This window comes from Lynx rufus, unplaced genomic scaffold (assembly GCF_022079265.1).
Source record: "Lynx rufus isolate CCGP_SWC_20201006 ecotype Redwood Valley unplaced genomic scaffold, mLynRuf1.p SCAF_16, whole genome shotgun sequence".
NCBI lineage: Eukaryota > Metazoa > Chordata > Mammalia > Carnivora > Felidae > Lynx > Lynx rufus.
Window position 1 is genome coordinate 35,073,616 of NW_025814830.1, and position 20,705 is coordinate 35,094,320.

Genomic DNA, 20,705 nt, shown 5'->3' on the forward strand with positions numbered 1-20,705 from the left:
GGGAAATATGTTTGGGTTTTATGAAGGGCTTAGTTTATAAAGAAATGTACACTAAGACAAAATAACCTTTAATCAGTAAGAAATATCTCCTAGCATGGGGGAGGGAGCAATCACTTAAAGAGTTAGTTCTTTTGGCTCCTTTTGAGCAGCAAAGTAAGTTTGGGGATGCTAGTCAATGGAATTCAGTAGATTTAGGAAACTCTAACTTAGTCTTAGCCTAGTCACCCTTCACATGACATTCTGGGGAAGAAACACAGAAGGAAAATATCAAATCGGCACGCTACTTGGTTATTAGGTGGGCTTCTGCCCAAAGCCCTCATACAGAGCTCTGGTAGACTGAGCTGGGGCATGTGGTTCTTTACGTAATCTCAGCCCTAAAGAAAACCTAGTCTCCCTAAGCTCTATTTTAAAATTTTGGATACATGGGGCGCCTGGGTGGCGCAGTCGGTTAAGCGTCCGACTTCAGCCAGGTCACGATCTCGCGGTCCGTGAGTTCGAGCCCCGCGTCGGGCTCTGGGCTGATGGCTCAGAGCCTGGAGCCTGTTTCCGATTCTGTGTCTCCCTCTCTCTCTGCCCCTCCCCCGTTCATGCTCTGTCTCTCTCTGTCCCAAAAATAAATAAACGTTGAAAAAAAAAAATTTAAAATTTTGGATACGGACAGCTTCTGGTTTGTTCCAGGAACAAAAGACCAAAGAGAATGCCCAGAAATGGAATGCAAAGGGCCCTGACCCAAACAAAGCAGACTCTGTTCTTTTTTTTTTAGTTATTTGCCTATCTCACTAAAGGGAGAGCAAGACTCAGTAATAAATGTGGACCAACCAGGACTCTAGAAAGAAAGCCAGTCAGTTTCTCTTGGAAAAATTTAAGAATAAATGGGGGAATTAGGGGAAGATGGTGGTTTAGGAGGATGCTGGGCTCACCAGGCATCCTGCTGACCACTTAGATTCCACCTACACCTGCCTAAAGAACCCAGAAAACCACCAGAAGACTAGCAGAACGGAGTCTCCGGAGCCAAGTGCAGGCGAGAGGCCCACGGAAGAGGGTAGGAAGGGCGGAGAGGTGGTGCGCCCTGCACGGACTGGCGGGAGGGAGCCGGGGTGGAGGGGCGGACTGCCGGCCAAGCAGAGCCCCGAGTCTGGCTTGCAAAAGGGGAGGGGCTGGAGGGAGTGTGTTCCGACAGCAAGCGTGACTTAGCATCTGGGAAGTCATAAGTTAACAGCTCTGCTCGGAAAGCGGGAAGGCTGGAGGACAAAGGGAGGGAGAGTTGCTGAGCCCCGGGACGACAGAGCTCAGCTTGGCGGGGAACAAAGGTGCTCACCAGCGCCATCTCCCTTGCCCATCCCCCAGCCAAAATCCCAAAGGGAACCAGTCCCTGCCAGGGAACTTGCTCGCTCCGCGCAAACACCCAATGCTGTGCTTCTGCAGAGCCACCCCTCAGACAGTGGGTCTGACTCCCTCCCGCTGCCACAGGGCCCCTCCTGAAGTGGATCACCTAAGGAGAAGCGAGCTAAGCCTGCCCCTCCTGCCCCCGTGCACCTTGTCTACCCACCCCAGCTAATACGCCAGATCCCCAGCACCACAAGCCTGGCAGTTTGCAAGTAGCCCAGATGGGCCACACCACCCCACAGTGAATCCTGCCCCTAGGAGAGGGGAAGAGAAGGCACACACCAGTCTGACTGTGGCCCCAGCGGTGGGCTGGGGGCAGACATCAGGTCGGACTGCGACCCCGCCCACCAACTCCAGTTATACACCACAGCACAGGGGAAGTGCCCTGCAGGTCCTCACCACTCCAGGGACTATCCAAAATGACCAAATGGAAGAATTCCCCTCAAAAGAATCTCCAGGAAATAACCACAGCCAATGAACTGATCAAAAAGGATTTAAATAATATAACAGAAAGTGAATTTAGAATAATAGTCATAAAATTAATCGCTGGGCTTGAAAACAGTATAGAGGACAGCAGAGAATCTCTTGCTACAGAGATCAAGGGACTAAGGAACAGTCAGGAGGAGCTGAAAAACGCTTTAAACGAAATGCAAAATAAAATGGAAACGACGACAGCTCGGATTGAAGAGGCAGAGGAGAGAATAGGTGAACTAGAAGATAAAGTTATGGAAAAAGAGGAAGCTGAGAAAAAGAGAGATAAAAAAATCCAGGAGTATGAGGGGAAAATTAGAGAACTAAGTGATACACTAAAAAGAAATAATATATGCATAATTGGTATCCCAGAGGAGGAAGAGAGAGGGAAAGGTGCTGAAGGGGTACTTGAAGAAATAATAGCTGAGAACTTCCCTGAACTGGGGAAGGAAAAAGGCATTGAAATCCAAGAGGCACAGAGAACTCCCTTCAGACGTAACTTGAATCGATCTTCTGCACGACATAGCATAGTCAAACTGGCAAAATACAAGGATAAAGAGAAAATTCTGAAAGCAGCAAGGGATAAACGTGCCCTAACTTATAAAGGGGGACCTATAAGACTTGTGACTGATCTCTCTTTTGAAACTTGGCAGGCCAGAAAGGATTGGCATGAGATCTTCAATGTGATGAACAGAAAAAATATGCAGCCGACAATCCTTTATCCAGCAAGTCTGTGATTTAGAATAGAAGGAGAGATAAAGGTCTTCCCAAACAAACAAAAACTGAAGGAATTTGTCACCACTAAACCAGCCCTACAAGAGATCCTAAGGGGGACCCTGTGAGACAAAGTACCAGAGACATCGCTACAAGCATAAAACATACAGACATCACAATGACTCTAAACCTGTATCTTCCTATAATAACACTGAATGTAAATGGATTAAATGTGCCAACCAAAAGACATAGGGTATCAGAATGGATAAAAAAACAAGACCCATCTATTTGCTGTCTACAAGAGACTCATTTTAGATCTGAGGACACCTTCAGATTGAGGGTGAGGGGATAGAGAACTATTTATCATGCTACTGGAAGCCAGAAGAAAGCTGGAGTAGCCATACTTATATCAGACAAACTAGACTTTAAATTTTACAAACTAGGCTGTAACAAGAGATGAAGAAGGGCATTATATAATAATTACAGGGTCTATCCATCAGGAAGAGCTAACAATTATAAATGTCTATGCGCCAAATACTGGAGCCCCCAAATATATAAAACAATTACTCATGAACATAAGCAACCTTATTGATAAGAATGTGGTAATTGCAGGGGACTTTAACACTCCACTTACAGAAATGGATAGATCATCTAGACACACGGTCATAAAGAAACAAGGGCCCTGAATGACACATTGGATCAGATGGACTTGACAGATATATGTAGAACTCTGCATCCCAAAGCAACAGAATATACTTTGTTCTCGAGTGCACATGGAACATTCTCGAAGATAGATCACATACTGGGTCACAAAACAGCCCTTCATAAGTATACAAGAATTGAAATTATACCATGCATACTTTCAGACCACAATGCTATGAAGCTTGAAATCAACCACAGGAAAAAGTCTGGAAAACCTCCAATAGCGTGGAGGTTAGAGAACACGCTACTAAAGAATGAGTGGGTCAACCAGGCAATTAGAGAAGAAATTTAAAAATATATGGAAACAAACGAAAATGAAAATACAACAATCCAAACACTTTGGGATGCAGCGAAGGCAGTCCTGAGAGGAAAATACATCGCAATCCAGGCCTATCTCAAGAAACAAGAAAAATCCCAAATACAAAATCTCACAGCACACCTAAAGGAAATAGAAGCAGAAGAGCAAAGGCAGCCTAAACCCAGCAGAAGAAGAGAAATAATAAAGATCAGAGCAGAAATAAACAATATAGAATCTAAAAAAACTACAGAGCAGATCAACGAAACCAAGAGTTGGTTTTTTGAAAAAATAAACAAAATTGACAAACCTCTAGCCAGGCTTCTCAAAAAGAAAAGGGAGATGACCCAAATAGATAAAATCATGAATGAAAATGGAATTATTACAACCAATCCCTCAGAGATACAAACAATTATTAGGGAATACTATGAAAAATTATATGCCAACAAATTGGACAACCTGGAAGAAATGGACAAATTCCTAAACACCCACACTCTTCCAAAATTCAATCAGGAGGAAATAGAAAGCTTGAACAGACCCATAGCCAGCGAAGAAATTGAATCGGTTATCAAAAATCTCCCAACAAATAAGAGTCCAGGACCAGATGGCTGCCCAGGGGAGTTCTACTAGACGTTTAAAGCAGAGATAATACCTATCCTTCTCAAGCTATTCCAAGAAATTGAAAGGGAAGGAAAACTTCCAGACTCATTCTATGAAGCCAGTATTACTTTGATTCCTAAACCAGACAGAGACCCAGTAAAAAAAGAAAACTACAGGCCAATACCCCTGATGAATATGGATGCAAAAATTCTCAAAAAGATACTAGCAAATCGAATTCAACAGCATATAAAAAGAATTATTCACCATGATCAAGTGGGATTCATTCCTGGGATGCAGGGCTGGGTCAACATTCACAAATCAATCAACGTGATACATCACATTAATAAAAGAAAAGATAAGAACCATATGATCCTGTCAATCGATGCAGAAAAGGCCTTTGACAAAATCCAGCACCCTTTCTTTTTTTTTTTTTAATTTTTTTTTCAACGTTTTTTATTTATTTTTGGGACAGAGAGAGACAGAGCATGAATGGGGGAGAGGCAGAGAGAGAGGGAGACACAGAATCGGAAACAGTCTCCAGGCTCCGAGCCAACAGCCCAGAGCCTGACGCGCGGCTCGAACTCACGGACCGCGAGATCGTGACCTGGCTGAAGTCGGACGCTTAACCGACTGCGCCACCCAGGCGCCCCCAGCACCCTTTCTTAATAAAAACCCTTGAGAAAGTCGGGATAGAAGGAACATATTTAAAGATCATAAAAGCCATTTATGAAAAGCCCACAGCTAACATCATACTCAATGGGGAAAAACTGAAAGCTTTTTCCCTGAGATCAGGAACACGACACGGATGTCCACTCTCACCGCTGTTGTTTAACATAGTGCTGGAAGTGCTAGCATCAGCAATCAGACAACAAAAGAAAATCAAAGGCATCAAAATTGGCAAAGATGAAGTCAAGCTTTCGCTTTTTGCAGATGACATGATATTATACATGGAAAATCCGATAGACTCCACCAAAAGTCTGCTAGAACTGATACATGAATTCAGCAAAGTTGCAGGATACAAAATCAATGTACAGAAATCAGTTGCATTCTTATACACTAACAATGAAGCAACAGAAAGACAAATAAAGAAACTGATCCCATTCACAATTGCACCAAGAAGCATAAAATACCTAGGAATAAATCTAACCAAAGATGTAAAGGATCTGTATGCTGAAAACTATAGAAAGCTTATGAAGGTAATTGAAGAAGATATAAAGAAATGGAAAGACATTCCTTGCTCATGGATTGGAAGAATAAATATTGTCAAAATGTCAATACTACCCAAAGCTATCTAACATTCAATGCAATCCCAATCAAAATTGCACCAGCATTCTTCTCGAAACTAGAACAAGCAATTCTAAAATTCATATGGAACCACAAAAGGCCCCGAATAGCCAAAGGAATTTTGAAGAAGAAGACCAAAGCAGGAGGCATCACAATCCCAGACTTTAGCCTCTACTACAAAGCTGTCATCATCAAGACAGCATGGTATTGGCACAAAAATAGACACATAGACCAATGGAATAGAATAGAAACCCCAGAACTAGACCCACAGACGTATGGCCAACTCAACTTTGACAAAGCAGGAAAGAACATCCAATGGAAAAAAGACAGCCTCTTTAACAAATGGTGCTGGGAGAACTGGACAGCAACATGCAGAAGATTGAAACTAGACCACTTTCTCACACCATTCACAAAATTAAACTCAAAATGGATAAAGGACCTAAATGTGAGACAGGAAACCATCAAAACCCTAGAGGAGAAAGCAGGAAAAGACCTCTCTGACCTCAGCCGTAGCAATCTCTTACTCGACACATCCCCAAAGGCAAGGGAATTAAAAGCAAAAATGAATTACTGGGACCTTATGAAGATAAAAAGCTTCTGCACAGCAAAGGAAACAACCAACAAAACTAAAAGGCAACCAACGGAATGGGAAAAGATATTTGCAAATGACATATCGGACAAAGGGCTAGTATCCAAAATCTATAAAGAGCTCACCAAACTCCACACCCGAAAAACAAATAACCCAGTGAAGAAATGGGCAGAAAACATGAATAGACACTTCTCTAAAGAAGACATCCGGATGGCCAACAGGCCCATGAAAAGATGCTCAACGTCGCTCCTCATCAGGGAAATACAAATCAAAACCACACTCAGATATCACCTCACGCCAGTCAGAGTGGCCAAAATGAACAAATCAGGAGACTATAGATGCTGGAGTGGATGTGGAGAAACGGGAACCCTCTTGCACTGTTGGTGGGAATGCAAACTGGTGCAGCCGCTCTGGAAAACAGTGTGGAGGTTCCTCAGAAAATTAAAAATAGACCTACCCCACGTTGTAGCAACGTGGATGGAACTGGAGAGTGTGATGCTAAATGAAATAAGCCATGCAGAGCAAGACAGATACCATATGTTTTCACTCTTATGTGGATCCTGAGAAACTTAACAGAAACCCATGGGGGAGGGGAAGGAAAAAAAAAAGAGGTTAGAGTGGGAGAGAGCCAAAGCATAAGAGACTCTTAAAAACTGAGAACAAACTGAGGGTTGATGGGGGGTGAGAGGGAGGGGAGGGTGGGTGATGGGTATTGAGGAGGGCACCTTTTGGGATGAGCACTGGGTGTTGTATGGAAACCAATTTGACAATATATTTCATATATTGAAAAAAATAAAAATAAAGATAAATTAAAAAAAAGAATAAATGGGGGATGTAATGGATTTTAATGCCACACTTCTCATTAAACTCCCTATTTGAAACCCCCAAATATAAAATATACCAAAGATTCAAGCACCATATTGTTTTCTGTTTTTGTTTCTGTTGTTTGTTTTATTTTAGTTAGAGAAAGGTTTTATTAAATACTATACTTGTATTAGATTTAAGTAATTATTCTCTGGTTCATTACAGAACAGAACTGGTGCTACAAAGTACTTTTCCTGCAAAGTAGAAGCACAATGAATTACTCTGAATAGCTGGTTTGGGAACAAACCATAACCTGTTCATTGGTAAGTGAGACCAAACATCCATCTCAGCACGTCAGCAAGACTTACACAAAAAACTTTCACTACGTAACTAAGGTGCCTGGATGTGTGCTGGGAGAACCTCCCTGCTGGCCCAAATGCCTTCAGCTGGGAAATGAATGCTGACAGTAGTTATTCTGGGAAGTGATTAATTAAATCTCTTTCCTGGCAGTTCCATTAATATCAACACAACATGGCAGAAATATTGACATAGTGAGAAAACATTGCTCTCAACAATAGAGCTTTGTTGACAAAACAGTGAAATGTCTAGACCATTAGCAATGATTCAGGAATCCATCTTCTCCATCAGTCTCATTTAGTTTACACATAGCACACACACAGGCACACACACTCTCTCTCTTTCTCAAAATATGTAGCAGTTAGGCAGAGAAAATGAAATGGAACTATCATTAAATATGAATGCAGTTAGAAACACACTAGACCAACTCATCCTCATTCTTTCTCTCTCCATATACACACATCCATTATTGGGGAGGGGGAACAGTGGATACCATCTGAGGTCGACTGATAATATTACTTAATATAGCAACTAACAGAGAATGACATCATTTACTAATGGTCTACTAAGTGGCTGACACTTCACAAATATGATCTCAAGTCCTCACAAAAGTTTTTTGGGTTGTTTTATTGCCCTTAATTTTCAGCAAGACAAACTGTAGCCAAAAGAAATTAGGGAACATTCTAGAAGTCATATGGCTTATTAAGAAGAAAAGTTGAGATTTATAACTTTTGAGATTTATAGACTTTTGAGATTTATAAAGTTGAGACCAAGCTGGTCTCTCTTTTTTTTTTTAAATTTTTTAATGTTTATTCATTTATTTTGAGAGAGAGAGAGAGCAAGCAGGGGAAGGGCAAAGAGAGGGAGACACAGAATCTGAAGCAGGTTCCAGGCTCTGAGCTGTCAGCACAGAGCCCAGCTTGGGGCTTGAACTCACGAACCACGAGACAATGACCTGAGCCGAAGTTGGACGCTCAACTAACTGAGCCACCCAGGCACCCCTTGATGTGGGTCTTATTCCAAAATCACTACCTTTTCCATTCTGAGGTCCTCTTTTACTTCCTGCTCCTAGAGAACACTGCAGTATTCCCCTTCAGTTCCCTTCTATGCCTGAACATCTATGATCTTCTAAACAGGACTATGTAATGTATGTAAGGCTTCCATTTAATTCTGTCAGAGGTCCTGCTTAGTTGCTTATGTGACTGTCTGTTCTGCAAAGACCGCTGGCTTCTGAAGGAAATTTGATTGACTTATACACGTTCACAACTTGTTCTAGTAGCATCTAGCATGTTGTCACAAGTATGTGGAATGCGTGGAGATGAATGTTTCCAAGAAATCACAACAAAATAAAATTAGAAAGATACCAAAACTCCATCATTGTCCATTGGTATTTTAATATATGATATATTCCATCTTCAAACCCTGATCTCCAAAGTTGCTTAGAAACTATCATCCTTAAGACTTACAGGTCTTTCTTTGAAATAGTATGTTTTTTTACCATCTCATGATTATATTCCTACCCTCCTATACTCCCTCCCTCACTCCTTTCCTCCCTTCCTTCCTGACAACCAACCAACCTTCTTTCCTTCCTTCCTTCCTTCCTTCCTTCCTTCCTTCCTTCCTTCCTTCCTTCCTTCCAAAAATTTCCTTGTACAAGTATCTAGGAATCAACTATTCAAAATTCTCATAGGAAATAGTCAATTATGTTGCCTACACACACTGAGCTGTGTGTAGGATACACTGAAAATATGGGAGACCTCTGTTGTTTGGGGGCCTAGGAAAGACTACTTGGAGAAGGTAATTAGTGAACTGAGTTTTGAAATATAGAAAATAATAAGGCAGGAGCTAATAGAATGCTGTGTTTTTGTTTTGAGAAAAGAGATACTAACATGTTTAAAGGCTTTTAAAAATATTATTTATAAATCAGTTTCACTCAAGAGCTCCAGATTCAAGGACTAAGAAGACATGATGGGCAGGACTTCCTGCAGTTTTGTTCTAGTTCCTTCGCACCTCCCAGGCCATGAATTTGAATGAGAAAAGCACACATTAGGTATAAAAATGTGTATTTGACCTGCCAGAGCTCAAGCACAAGATATAGTGTTAATTCCCAGTACTCAAGGCTAGAGAGCTTGAAAATAACTCTATTGTCAGGATAAATCCCAGCTTGGAACAGGGCCATGATGTGTTCAGTAGGAATGGCTATCATCTATGGACTTAGTAAACTTGGGTTGGAATACCATCATTCACTGGCTGTGAAGGCTGGAACAAATCATTCAACTTTCTGAGTTTCAGCTTCTCCACTTACAAAGAGATGATTATAAGTGGAAAGCAACATTTAAAGTTTCAATGAGAAAACATATTTAAAATTCTTTGTGTAATTTCTAGCATGTTACAGTCAATAAATAATATGCATTACTATGCTAATAATAATTTTTAATTTTATTTATTTAAAAAATTAATGTTTATTCTTGAGAGAGAGAGAGACAGACAGACAAACACAAGCAGGGGAGGGGCAGAGAGAGAGGGTGACACAGAATCTGAAACAGGCTCCAGGCTCTGAGCTGACAGCACAGAGCCCAACCTGGGCCCTAACTTGTGAACTGGGAGATCATGACCTGAGCTAAGTCTGACACACCACATCCTGAGCCAGCCAGGCACCCCTAGTAATTATTATTATTGACTATATCTGCTTTTCTTAACCCTGGGTACATGTCAAAATTACTTTAATGCTTTTGTACAAATTCAGATGCCTATGCCTTTTCCTGGAATCCACTTGATCTCTGTATCTGCAGAAGGAATTTGGACACCTATGATCTTTAAAAGTACTCTAGACAATTTCTTTGTAGAACTAGGATACTACTAGAATTGTAAAAATGACCTTAAAACTCCATAACACAGTAGCTCTGAAAGAGTAGTGGCCAGCAAGTGGACATATTTTCATTAGTTGCTAGAACTAATTAAAAGGAGGGCTCACTCAGTTTCCTCAAATTCTTTCCCAAGTTAGTTTCCTACCTTAAACCTTATTGACAAAAACAATACATAACAGTTATAGATTTATAGCTATTATTTTTAAGCACTACCTATGTGTTTTGCATAGATATGTCATTGTATTTACACAGGAACTCAATACATTATTCTTCATGGCCTCTGTGTTGTGGATGAGGAAAACAATTAGAGATGTCAACATACTTTTCTATAGTCACAGAGCTATTGAGTAGAAAGTGTAGAGAAGAGGTTGGTCCAGGCTTTGCCCTACCATAGCAGGCGGCCTCCTCGTGTTAAAAATGGATGTGATTCTATCCAAACCTAAAGACATTTTTATATTATACTTTGTCTGTGGGACCCTATCTGGTATACATTTACATTTCTGAAATACAGTATCGTCTACTTGAATGTCATCTGAAGTTGAGTCCAACTGGACTATTATTTGGGAACTCAGAGCCACGCCCAGTTTAAACACTTGTACACAGCACAGAGCCACCCCTTTCTGAAACATCCTTGTACTTTCTCTGTCCCTTCTCTATTAAATCCATTATTTAAGCATTCTTGCCTGTCTGCGTGTGCTGTTCCACTCCACTGAGCTGCTTCTGTGTGGATTACAGGTGCAGTATCATTGTGACTCAAACCTAATTGACTTCCACGGTAAATATTAAAGGAAGGTGGCAAATGTGACTAGTTGTCCGTTCAATACAACATGAGATGGCTAATGCCTGTGTGTAATGAGGGAAAACTCTTCTGAGCTTCAACTTTTGCTTTATGGAGAAAAGGAGGTGAATCCTCAAGTGACTGTTGACAAGTCTATGGCAAATGTGTGCACCAAGTGAGAAGTTGAAATAAAAGCTCTGTACGAAGTCGTTAAACATCAAGCCTGATGAATTATTCATTTAATGGCTTCAAAGTTGGACTTGGAAAAATGTAAATAAAACACACCAAAAACTTTCTTTTTTCTGGAAACGATTTTATAGTCATGAGCTAAATGCGAGGAGCACTTAAAGTGTCGAACTGTGTTGTATATTTTATGTAAATTAAGAATATTGAACAAATTCCCTATTTGGTACAAAAGAGAGAAAGAAAATAGACCTCTCCTGATGATCAATGCCTCTGAGAAAATGAATTATCTTTATTTTCTCCATTATCTTTTATTGTCATTTTATATACTCTATAAAATATCGACCTGCAAGGTATTCAAATGAAATGTGATGTAATTTTTCTGATTCACGAGCCTTTTTTATACCCTTCAGGCATGACTGCGACCTTCTCTAAATCCCTGAATACACCTCATAGCTAGACTCTTCCCTGGTAATAGAAAGTATTACAGAGTAATAGAGTGTATTGTATTAAGATAAATGTAGTCTTTGGAGTCCAAAGGGCTGGGTTCAAATCCCAATTCTGCAATTGAATGTATACCTTTAGATATGTTAATTATAACAACTAACTCAAAGTATTGCAAAGCTGAAGAGAGACAGAATTCACACTCACAAAGTACATGGTAGGATCCCAAGTATTAGTTAATGAAATAGATTCTGATGCAATTCTTTTAGTGACTATACCCACACAATCCTTCTTGAGTCCACAGTAACTAACATCTTTTGCTCAAAGCTTAATCTTCATTAGCCACAAATTTTTGTGTACCATCTAAGGCAAGACAGAGAACATCATTCAAAGATGATGTAATTAATCTTTAAGAGGGAAGAATTCCAAAACCCTACTGAAAGCCAAAACATTTTCACAAACCATATCAAATGTCATGTCCTTGGTGGAAATACCCTGATCTAGCCCAGGAGTACAAGAGAATGGAGTCTATGGTAGAGTTTCCACTGACAGCAGGAAAATGAAAATAATACATACATTATTTTGGGAATGGAAAGCATACTTTGATATATGCATATATCATTTAAAAAAAGAAACCCCTGAATTTTTGTTTTACCTAAGTTCCCTGAAACCACAACCTGATATAAAAGCTGTGAACACTGGTAATTTATTTGGGAATTCATTTCAGAGACCATGAGTGATTAACCTAAGAATACAATTAAGAAAGAAGGAAAACCAATAAAGTGCATTACTGGTTGTTGCTCTGTGCCACTACTGCTTGGTCTTGACTTCTGAGGAGCCTGGTGTAATTAATCACAAAACTGACTACTTGGCACCAAAATGAAAGGCATTTATCCATGAATGTCTATGCTGCACTGCTCAAAGGAGTTCCAAGGCTTTACCTCCCATACACTTCTTGGTTGCACCTGCATGAATGTCGATAGACTTTCCTTGAGCATCTCATGTGGTCCAAAGAAAGCCCTGGACAGGAAGAAAAATTTTCTTCCATTGGTCCAAAATAATGTTGTACCTGGGTAAAACACATGGAGCTTGCATGGGATCAGTTACTTCAACAGTGGCCAGAGTTAAGAAGTGTCCATTACAGCTCTCATTTCAACACTCAGATTGGCCTGCGTCATTTAAGTTCAGCATCTCAGAGAATACCCTTCAGAGTTGGCAGTCTTTGCAAATCTGACTATAGAGAGTTAGTAGGACAAGAGAAAAAACCCACTGCTATGCTTAGTGCAGAAATAGTAACTGAAATCCATCATTTGTATACAGTAATTGCTCATCTGTGGTTTTGCCTTTCACAGTTTCACTTACCCAGAGCAAACCGCAGTTTGGAAGTAGATGACCCTCTGACAGACCAGATCATCTGAAGTTCAGCAGTTGTCTAAGACCATGTTCCAGTGCCTCCATCATTCATCCCCCGTACCTCATCACATAGGCATCTTATCATCTCACATCATCACAAGAAGAAGAGTGAATACAGTACAATAAGGTATTTTGAAAGAGAAACCACATTTGCATAAGTTTTATATTTTATCATTAGTTATTGCTAATCTCTAATTGTGCTTAATTTAAAAATTGAATTTTATCATAGATGCGTATGCATAGGAAGCAAACAGTATGTATAGGATTTGGTTCTATCTGTGGTTTCAAGCATCCATCCCCATGGATGGATCTTCAAATGTATCACCCATGGATAAAGAGGGACTCCTATACTCCAACACTCATTTTATATTTCCCTTACCTTTGGCCAGCACTTTTACTGCTTTAGGATGGTTGTCTAGGGCTGGGTGATTTAGAGTTTTTATCCCCAAGGAGGATGTGAGCCCTTGATGATTGTCCCCTTATTAATATAATTGATATAAGCTATAATTCCCTTTTCAACAATATGATGAGATATGGAAGCACCAAAAGACAACCCAATAACATGACTGGGTTTCATCCTAACCAGGGGCAATTACCTCTGCTAGCATAGCAACTCTTGTTTGTCTACTGGGCCAGTGGCAGGATTCCAAGTTGGTACCACTAGCTTTGGTGGAAGTGATTTTCTCTAGTGGAAGCAATCCCCTCCCTCAGCCCAAAGTAGTAGCCATTAAAATAGGTTTGCCTATGGTCATGGGAATGGAAAGCATACTTTGATATTTCCCCTAATTAGATACAATTAATAAAGTTAGGTAAAATTAAGTCACATAGAATAATTATGAAAAGAATTGTTACTGATTCCACAATCTAGTTCCTGAACTTTTATGTATTGTAGCTGCTGTAGGCATAGCACCATATAAGACTGGTCAATTCAGCAAATATCTGACATATGAGAGTATACCATCTACATCCTGCAGGGACTCATCTCTGAAATGGTGCTGTGGCTGAACCTTTAGTGGACTACTCCACTATTCTTTGAGATTGTCTACTTTTACATCATGAAGGCAATGGCAAGACCAATAGGTCATAGTCACAGGTTTATTGTACATTTGCTGCCAAAAAATTAGTCCTTCGGTCTGAGGAATTATTGTACAGAGTATGATGGAAACAGCTAAGGAATTCTGCAAGGAACTGGATGGTAGTGGTTCCATAGGCACTGAAAGCAAAAAAAAAAAGCACTTTTATGTGAAAAATCACTGCATCTTCAGGATAGAAGATTTAAAATGGATCTGCTCTACAATCAAGTGACTGCTGGGCCATTTAAGAGATAGATCCTTTTTGAGCACACAGTCTTGGGTTCTATTGCTTGTGGGTTAGGTAGCCATTGAGTATTCACAGTGGCAAGGTCATACTTTTTGAAAAGTACCCCATGATATTTGGCCCATTTTTGACTTCATAATTGCCACAATGGCCATTCCATTCATGTAACACTGGTTGGGCTGAAGAACAATGCTAACTTATATCAACAGGATCAGACACCCATTTATTAGTTGCATGTCTCCTCTGAGTCTTGTTAGGTACCTCCTTCCCAGATCTCCTTGTTCTAATCATTCAGTCTTGCTCCTTCTGAGTCTTCTATTAATAGACCAGGCATTCTCCCAGGGTTCCTTGTATGTCCACCACCTCAGGCTTCTTACCCCTTCACAAAACTTTGATGACCAGGCATACCATACTGGGAGTATCTCCACCACTCTTCTTTGGAAATACCCTGGATGGATCTTGGTAAGGCAGCAGTCCATTTGGGGCTTGTACCAACTTATCACACTGGCTCATTTGTGAACAAGACCCACATGTTTCCCTCCCCATCAGTTGGTTGTCAAACAAAAATGTGTTTGCTAAGGCAGTTTGAGTTGAGGGAAAGGCAATAATGAGACACAGATAGGTGATGTGAAGACTAATCTACAGGTACACGTGATTTATATTCTTAACCAGCTCGGCCCCATTATGGACATAATATTCCCATTGCCTGCCCTGGTGGATTTCTGTTGCACCAGTCTGACCTCTTAAGAAGCCTTGAAGGGCAGCTCTGGACATATGGACACTGCAGGCTTTCGATCTGTACAAGTGCCCAGTAGCATGGCAAGAGCTTCCTTTTAGATCCCAAGGAGTTTTCTGCCATAGAAGGCATGGCTTTCTCTAGGCCCTAGGAATCTGAACAGAGATTCCCTTCCTAGCGCTTTTCGTACACCACTCTTCCCAGCCTAGATAACTGTATATGACTGAATGTGCTGGCTCATGTGGCAGCACAGCTGGCACCACCATCCTGACCTGCCGGAGAGTTCCTTGTTGCTCCAGGCCTTACTCAAAATCCCCAAGATTCCAGGTTGGGCAGACTTGAGTGCCGAGTGAGTCTGTTCTTCTTCCTATGCTGTGGTGTCAGAGAAGCCCTGAAACAGGACACAAGAGATGGAGACAAAGACGCCAGGGAGATGCTAGTGCATGATGGTTGCCACAGCAATGACTGGGGCAAGAGATGGCACCATGGAAATATGAATTGCTATGAAACAGGTGTCCACTATAATGTCATAATGAATACATATCATTATTCAACTTAAGTAACTACTTTTATTTTAATTTTTGTATTATTTATATGAGAGAGAGAGAGAGAGAGAGAGAGAGAGAGAGAGAGAGAGAGAGAGAATGCCAAGCAGGCTCTGCACTGCCAGCATGGTGCCCAATGCAGGGCTTGAACTCAAACGGTGAGATCATGACCTGAGCAGAAACCAAGAGCCCAATGCTAAACCGACTGAGCCACTCAGGCGCCCCTTGTAACTACTTTTATTTTAAAATTAACACCTTACCATCCTTTTGGTGGCAAGATGGCCTTTCACTTGTGTTTTGAAAATAGTAAAATACAAAAACTTTGCCAACCATGTATCACGTCTTTTTCTCATTTCATACATACACATGTATGCACATGTGTGTGCACAAATACACCACACAAACATACCCAGGTCTACAAGAATCAAATAAAACTATCATACATGGAGGGGCATGCAGTCACCTCAGACAATCTGGAATTTAAATCTCCAATTCTATTGATTAGATGACCTTGGGTATAAGAAACATTTCTGACATTTAATTTCCTTATATGGAAAATAATAGATAAAACTTCTATTTTACTGCAAAAAATAGCTTGGAGCACATGCAGGTATGCAAACACTCCATAAAGTACATAGGAAAGCTTAGAAAAATCAGTGAATCTGCTGAAATGGAATGTAAAATTTGCATGTATACCAGCGTTCAAGTACATCTATGAAATTTTCCCTAGGCCTTAGTTTCAATGAGACTAATGGAGAACACTCAGTTTATTTTAGTACTCTGCTTTTTTTTTTCCTTCCTTCACTAATTTACCCATTTTCCACAACTTTCTTACTAAAAAAGGTTTCCACTGGAAGGCAGCAATCTTAAATCTCTCTCTTATTTTACCTTACCACAGAAGTTTCTGCATATGTGATTGTTTTCTAGGCTTTTTAATACTTTTGGTTTATTTTATTATTATTATTATTATTATTATTATTATTATTATCTTCAGTCACATTCTTGCCCAGTGAAAGGGTGGAGTTTCAAAAGGAAATGATACATGTTCAGTGGACAAAAACTTGTAATGTGCTTTATTTTTATGAGATGAAGGCAGTTGTGGGGTCTGAGTGAAGGATAAATGTTTAACAGACACCATTTTCTTGCCTTTCAGTGTGAAATACCTTAGGAAGGCAAAGTTGATTCAAAACTTTTAAAATTCCATGGCAGTTACAGTTTGCAAAATTATCTTTCAGCTGTTTCATCTGAAAAAATAATCAGAATTCCAAGAATAGTTTTCATACGTTGGTCTTCATTGAAACATAGTACACTGTAGATGAAAAATGTATTTTGCAGCACAATCAAAATGATAATTTTTTTTAATATGCTTTATGAAACAGTCTTTGCCACAGAAGACAACACCATATACAAACTGTATTGTGCAAACTTCTGTTAGTCAAAATTCTACTAAGAAACAGAACTCATTTTTCTGGGTGTTTTATAATATTTGTTTTCCTTGTATTCCTATATGTCCATGCCCTTAGTGAATTCCAATGTACATCCAAATCTATGCAATGGAATTAGTGTAGTAATTTAATTATTTTCATATAGGGTTTGACTTCACTTTTGTAGCTTTTTTAAAGTAGAACAAATAGAATAAGAAAGGTCTAGGAGTTGATTTTGATTTTTTTGTGAAGAAAGCACAATGTTTAGAGTTAGAGATATCAGGATGTAATAGCCTTGGGCAAGACATTTCAATATTACGCTCAGTTTTCTCACTTCTTAAATTAGGGTTATCATATCTCCTTCAGTTTGTTGTTTATTTTGTTTAAAGTTTGAATGAGACAATATATGTAAAGTGATGAGCACAGTCCTTGGTTTATGGGGGGGAAATCAATAAGTGGAAATCATTATTTAATAATGTTGCCAACAAAAATTATAATAATACTTTAGCATCTTTCTTTCATAAAACCAACTATTTCCAGGATTTATCATTTCAGCTAAAACTGATTACTGAAGACTCTGTCAAAGGTACTGTTTATAGGTGATGCAGTCTGGAGGGTGAAGGAAGTAGCTATTATACCCAAAGATAAAAAACTAATGGGACGAAGAGTGTGTAGTCTTGACATTACATATAATTAATATAAGCAAACATGTAAAGGCCCTCATGTGGAAAAGACAGGAAATTTAAATTTTATGGTTCCAAATGGCAGAATTTGGACTTACAGTCATAAAGAGTAGAATGTTAGACCTAGGTATGAAAAGGGCTTTACCAATGCAGTTGTCTAGTAATGCAAATTATACAGGGAACAGTCAGTCATTCCTTTTATGAATGTATTTCATTCAGGTCTAGAGTAATTCTGACCTTGAGAGAATAGATCTATTATAAACAAGCAGTTGATAAGGAGGGAGATGAAGGAATGTTTATTTTCTCCTCATCAGCATACTCTCTGGAGGTCTATAGCAAGGGAGAGAATAAAAGAATTTTTGTTTGTATTTGTGTACAATTCCTGCTTGGTAGGTGTAAAAATAAATCACTTTACACCTCAGAAGGTTTGACTATTCATTTAGCCATTCACCATATTTTGTTCTGCATCACATCCTTGTCTCTGGATACATAAAAGTGCATCAGACATGGGACTTCTTCCTGAACACAGAGTTGTAAACCCATAAATGCAACATGGTGAAAACTTAAGAGAGATGTGTACAAAGTGCCATGTCATTTGAAAAACAAAAACAGCTATCCATGTTGGCACTTGGGATTAATTCAGGAGAGATACCAAAAGGACAGCGTTCTCTGGACACGGTGCTAAATAATACATAGTGTTCCTAGCAAGGCAAAAGTGGCATGCATCAAATCATGGCTTGATTAAGCAAAAGTACAGAAACGTGAAAAAGAACTGGAATATCCACTGGACAGCAAGTGATTTGGTAGCTATGGGGCAAGAGGCTATGCAGAGATACTGTGGGAGATCATTCTACAAAGTAAGGCTGGGTCCACCTCAGGAAAGACCTTAAACACCAAAGCAAGCAGCTTGGACCATGTCACATGTTTTGAGAAGCTAACATTTTCCTCTGGAAGTGTGGAAATAGATCGAGGAGGTCAAGCAAGAAGGCCGGGCAAAGAATTGAGAGCATATTGAAACATTAGAGGTAATAGGTGATGAGGTCATGGCCACGGCAGCAGAATAAGGAACAGATAAAGAATGAGACCACTGATCATCATGCCCTAATGGCTAAAGTTTACCACTCCAACACTCATGGGGTAAATTACAGACTGAGAGTGAGAAGGAATAGCACAAGCTAGGGCTTTGTCTCTGACTCACCGTGTTAAATGGACCTACATGGCTCTCTCTGATCCTTTTTGCTCCCATATTCTCTACTGTTCTGATATAGAATGCTATTGTTTGGCACGTATTTACTGTATTTCTTCTTTGCTCCTTGAATCTAAAAGATTAATGCAAAAGCTTTGAGTATATGACTTTTGAGTACATGACTTAAAATTATATGTCATTTTGATCTTTCTACCACGCATATTTTAGCTCCTTCCATTAAATTCATTAAACAATTTTTTGTCTTTAAAGGATACTTGTTTCTTCTCTATCTGACCCTTCTTAAATTAATGTTAAAAACTGTCTTACTTGACTCTAATTAATAAGCTACAACTATTCAATTAACAAAATAGATTTAAAAACAAAAACTTGGATCATTTTCAAAGCAAAAGCCTGCCATACACAGTTTCAGACCTCCACCAGGAATTAGCAACTGATATGCTGACATAGTACATGCATATTTACTTTTGTTATCCCCCAAAACGCATTGTTACCATGGTAACTCATGTAGTGCCACTGCTACCAAGAGACAGAAGTTCCCGGTGGCAAAAAAGGGGAAAAAAAAAAAAAACAAAAACAAAAAAGGGGAAGAAACAAGGAAAAATAATCAATGAAAATTACTTTAAATGCAGAGCCATTTTTATGAACCACCATGTAAAAGGCCGCAAATTATCTTGGGAAAATCTAGGGAAGGGGGACCACCATCAAGGAAATGCTTCATTTCATCACACTGGTCCTAACTGTCCCTTTATCAGGGAAGCAATATTGCAAAGAACCCTATTGGCTGTCTGTTAAATTGTTTGAGTAGCTTCATTAATGTTCACTTTATTTTATGCTCCATGAGGGAAGAGACCTTGAATGTTCTGCTTAACATTATAGGGCCAGCACCTGGTATAATACCCAGTACACAATAAGCACTTTAAAAATTGTGAAATAAATGAGTAAGTGGACAAGAGCAAGTTTAAGGCAATGTCTACAAAATACAGTTAAAGAAGACTCTGTGGAGTACAAAGAGCAAGACTTCCTATTTTTAATGTTTATTAAAAATAATATAGGGAGTTAATAAAATACAAAATCCTGGGCCCTACTCCAAATGATTTTGATTCAGTAGTAAATCTAAGATGTGCCTCCAGATACTCTAGCATATGTTTATCATGTGTTATGGGTGAGTCTGATGGATGTGCTCTAGGAACTTCCCTTTGAACACATTTGGGTAGATCATTAAACCCCAAGTTTAAAGCTTCTACATTTGCTCTATTACTTAACAAATGTGTAGAATCATATAGAATTTCATGGTTAAGGTTCTCTTCTCAGAAAGAAAGAAAACAGAATTTCAATCATTTTCAAAATAGATACAATCCAACGTCCCCATTGCATTTTATTTAAAATAGCTCTGACTGCAATAGGGTTTTCTTTCTTTTCTTTTTTTTTTTTACCTTTAGGTTTTACACAAGATTTTTTTTTCCAAAAAAGTTTCCGGCTATTGAACATAATATGCCAATATTGACCTGAAATGCAAAAACAAAACAGCTTTGATAATTTCAGGAATATATAAGTTTCAAAGAAATAGAGGTTTTAGAAATTGCCTTATTAATTTGATTAATGTAGGCCATCTTTCAGAATACCTTAGACCAAAATAAAATATTTGGAGGACAATCAATAAATTTTCTTTACAAATTCTATTTACCAGATAATTGCCCAATCACCATTTTTAGCTTGTCACGCATAGAAATACAGAATATATTTATTTTCAACCAGATTTCCTTTGTTTTTTTTTGTTTGTTTGTTTGCATTTTTTGTTTTGTTTTGTTTTGTTTTGTTTGTTTTTTGTTTCTTTGTTTTCAGGAAGAGCACTGCTTCCTTCATTCTGTTACCAAAACTGCAAAAGCAAGATTTTATTGTTGGGCCT